Below are 4,305 nucleotides of genomic sequence, written 5' to 3' on the forward strand. Positions count from 1 at the left end.
AGCTGTGGAAAGTTACGCCAACGGCTGCGAAAACCTGTAGGAATTGAAAGGCTTGTTGGCCAGGTGCATCATGCACTTGTGTAAAATGAACTTCTCATTTCTAAGAAGAAAAAATTTGTTGAGAACTAAACAAAGCACTTAACGTGACGCCTTTCTCAGCGCGGGTAGGACTGATAAAACGTTGTCAAAGGTCTCTTCGTGGAGCAACTTTTTAATTTGGTTTGAAAAAGCGTCAATGTTACAAAAACCCACAAGGAAACAGCTTCCAAGTCAGTTTCAGAGTTTATGGTTGACATAGAAACCGGTTCCTTCAAGCGGCTATTCCGATGGATCTCTAAAGTCAGCCAAATAATTGCGAAGATTCTTTTTTGACTGAAAAGGCCGTAGTTTTCTTGGTTCAGTGAAATGTCGTTCCACCTCGTGTAAATTTAATGCAAAGGCCTCTGTGACTATCTTTTCTTCTAGAGAAAGGTAGCAAATTTTATCGCAACACCTCTCACAGTCTTTAGACCACGACGTCCAAGCGTCCAAGCTTCCAGACTTCAATACAATTTGTTTAAATATCCTTCAACTGACTCTATTTTCAACATCGTTGCTGTTTTCATAAAAGCCAACAGCTTAATGATGAGGACTTCCCCTATTCTATCGAAGTTTTCCTCCAAGTTCAGGGTACACTATGGACTTCGACACAGTTTCTTAGGTGTGGTGCTAAAGTCATCGTGGCATTGTAAGGCCGACTTCTAACTCTGCTTACCAGCATCCATGGCTGAAGTAATTTTTATTCCTTAGATAAATTTGCCATTTTTGAAAATAATTTTATTAAGAAACGTTTTTCTCGCTCCAGGGCAACGCTTCCGTTCCTTCTTATTTCTTCTCTCTTCTAATAGCAGACTAACTTCACGGTCTTCTAAGTGGTTTTTGCTGAGCTCAAGAAAGTACCGGGACCGAAACCAAGTTGTGAGCGGAACTAGGCCATGTTTAAGAGACTAAAGGGCCAGTATAACATTTTCTAGACCAGTATCTCTAATTTACGAGGTTACACCAACTATTCGGCTCTCGTACATACAGGATCTACTGAACTCTTTACTTCCATTATATTTGTGTGGCCCTTGCTGAGGTTGGCTATCCTTGGGTCGTGCCTACAATGCTCTCTCGAATGTGACCAGTGCCTTCTTATCCTAGTTCGACTCCTTTAAAGCTTCTGAGCCCTACGTATACGTGAACTGACGAGGTGATGTATGCAGAGCGTGGCTTTGGTTCGTCGAGGAGAAGTTTCGCCATTTCAATAGGCTATCTTGCCTAAGCTGGGCGCGAATTGAAATGCTAAAATTAAACTTCGTTCGGCATTGAAAGCCGTGGATGGGTCCTTCTCAATTTTTAAAGGAGTTGAAAGTGGTAATGAACTATGGGTCCGTCAAGTTATGTTAAAAGGACTTTCCGCTGATATCGAAGAAAATACCTGTTTAATTTCCTTGAACCCTTGTTTGAAAAATTGGCACACAAAAAATTTACATACTTGTCTGAGATTCAGAGTCTGAAACAAGTAAGGATTGATTTGGAAAGCTTTCGCTTTCCTTAAATTTGGCGAAGATTATAACTCTGCATTACGAGGAGGCCACTTCTTTTTCATCTTTGCCCATATTTTCCTTCATTTTTTCCGCGAATAAATAGGCTGTGACTATATGAAACTCAATGCTGTGAATAGGCCTCAATTTCGTAATTATTGAAAGTAACTTTTGCTATTTTTTCAACTCTTGCCAGTTTTACATTTACATATGAAGTCAATAGCCTTGTTTACCGTTAGTGTAACTAACCGTATTAGGGTCAAACATGCTATTTACGTTGGCCTTCAGTGTTTAGACAAGCAAAAGCCCAAGTAAGCATAAAACCGCAGATATTTTAACACTTCACATATTAGCTGAATATTACGAGTATGACATTTGTCCTAAGCAAAACCGCTGACCAATTTGCCACCAAATAAACCAGTATTTTATGCTAAATTCGAAAGTGAACCGTTTCAAAATTATTTACTGGCAGCTTCTAGTCTACTCGAGTAGCGTTGGCGCTCAAGGACATGATTGAAGCTGGTAGACCAGCTGGTGATTGCAGGCTACTCGGGGGGCTACTTGACAGTCATAAAAACAAACAAAGCAAAGATTATAGAAATTCCTACACATTGATATGCTTGTACATATATGTACATTTGTACTTGGTGTGTTTGCAACAGCAATGCTATGCGTTTTTATTATCAAATCTTTTGCAGCTTAAAATGCTGTTAGGCCAGGTTTGAATTGGGGCAAATTAGCGCAGTCGAATAATCTGTTTTTAACGACAGTCGGTTGCATGGTTGCGATTTGGTTGATTTTATAACTTTATGCTTTCATTTCCAATTCAATTAATGATTCTTGTGAACGTTACCGTTATATCATATCCCGAAGAAAAAGCTAAATATGGCTGCCTGGCTGACTAGCTTGCTGCCTGGTTAACTGACTGACTGATTGATTGGTATGGCAAGCAACTGAGGTCAGTACAACTTTGAACTTTTGAGAGGACAAGGATTTTCACACGAGTGGAAGGGGAGGTGTAGAAGTAAGGAGGGTATTTAGAACAACTAAGAAATTAGATTATGATAGAACAAAATTAGAGGGAGCAAAGGTGATAAGCTTTTTGCGAAAGCTGCTAAAGCAATCGTGAATGTTCGAACACAATTTCCTCAAATATATTAAAGACGAGAGAAAGTAATACAATGTTATACCAAAGAAAAGTATTGGAATTTTGGCGAGTATGAGACTCTACAGGTAGGAACAAATGGTTGCCTAAGTCCTTTGAGAAGTGCAAGCAAACAGGACTTTAGTAGACGAACGAAATAGCACACAAATAACATAGCTGAAAATGTCTACTTCCAGGAGTTGTTGCTATTTTATTAGCCAGCGGAAACCACAATGAAAAAAGTGTGACTCGAATAAGTAACGTGCCAAGGAAAGCTCTGGTATGAGGTATTTAATTTCCAAAGAGAACATCCACTTAGTTCCATAACTCTGCAGAGTTTAAATAACTTTTCTAGAAGAAGTTGACAGTACGAAGTTTGATCCAGAAAGGAGTATGGGTTTTGAAAATATTTTATCGAGGGAGAATGAGATTCTGATATAAAAATCCACCTACGACTTAACTGTCATCGGTGTTATTAATGCTGACCTTCTACAACGCTTTATAGAAGAATTTACTATTAAATTGCAAAGTTATAATTAGCATCAGTGATGGCAGGTAAGTCACAGAGGGGTCTAACATCACAAAGTTGATTTTATGAAAATTGCAGGTAGAGGGTATTTAATATATGTAAGCCCTCGTTATGCTCTTTGAAGGTTGAGTTACTGTCGTTAAGGCTTGGCTCTCTGCTGTACCGCGGTATTAGAAAATTTAAGGCAAAAACCGATAGAAGGCAGACATTTAGGTTGTTGTGCTGAAGCATAATAGGACTACATCAATTGAAGCTTTTCAATGATATTCACAATTTTTATTAAAATAGCCTTGCAATCGCCTGACGTCTTTGGTTAAAAAATATATTGAGTATTAACTTTTATGATAATTATCTATAACGATTGCGTTTTTATATAACTCGGTACGCTTATTCTACACCAAAGAAATATTACACCGTGCCCGCTTTTTGCCCACAAAAAAAATGCAGGAAAATGCAAATGACGAAGCTGTCTAGCAGCAACGGTCACTTCTATGTCAGCAGTAGCGGCGCAGCAGCCAGAGCAGTTTTACGACCTGTCGCCGCATTGGCCTAAGCTTTGGCTGATATTCGTGCGCGTCTATATGATATAATAGCCGATTGTGTTGAGAACTCGTTAGACGAGTTGCAGCACGCTAGCCTCACTAATTAGCCGCGCAGCATCTACTGGCCAGAGCTGCAGTAACGGCAACCTTTTGCTGAAAATCGCAAACGACACAGCGCACAGTTCTTTGTTGCATGCGGCAACAAACGGTTGTATGCTCCCGAAAAACGCTTGGTTAAAAGAAATTGAAACGCGGACGCGCTTAGGCACACAGCGCAATTTTATAAATTGAATTGTTTTCGAATTGAAGTACGCGCAAATCAGCAGCGCTCGAAGACCTGCTGCTTACGCTTCGGTTGAAGTGTTTCCATTTGAACGCGATGTGTAGAACACAAATCCTTCTCGGCGTCGCGCTTCTCGCCACTTGCAGCAGTTATGCCAATGCGCAGGAGTACAGCGCGGATCTTGAACTGCAGGCGCGTGATCGCCGTAGCTTGGATGTTGGCTGGCTGCTGCGCAATCTGTT

General features: G+C 40.2%; 1 protein-coding gene across 1 annotated transcript in view; it reads left to right on the plus strand.

Annotated features, from left to right (window-relative positions):
* The window catches only part of LOC118748270 (formin-like protein 5), a gene marked incomplete at its 3' end in the record, with an annotated part of 12,181 nt that overhangs the window by 6,815 nt on the left and 1,061 nt on the right, over positions 1-4,305 (plus strand).

The sequence above is a fragment of the Rhagoletis pomonella genome, unplaced genomic scaffold (assembly GCF_013731165.1).
Source record: "Rhagoletis pomonella isolate Grant_MI unplaced genomic scaffold, Rhpom_1.0 Rhpom_scaffold_00013, whole genome shotgun sequence".
Taxonomy (NCBI): Eukaryota; Metazoa; Arthropoda; class Insecta; order Diptera; family Tephritidae; genus Rhagoletis; species Rhagoletis pomonella.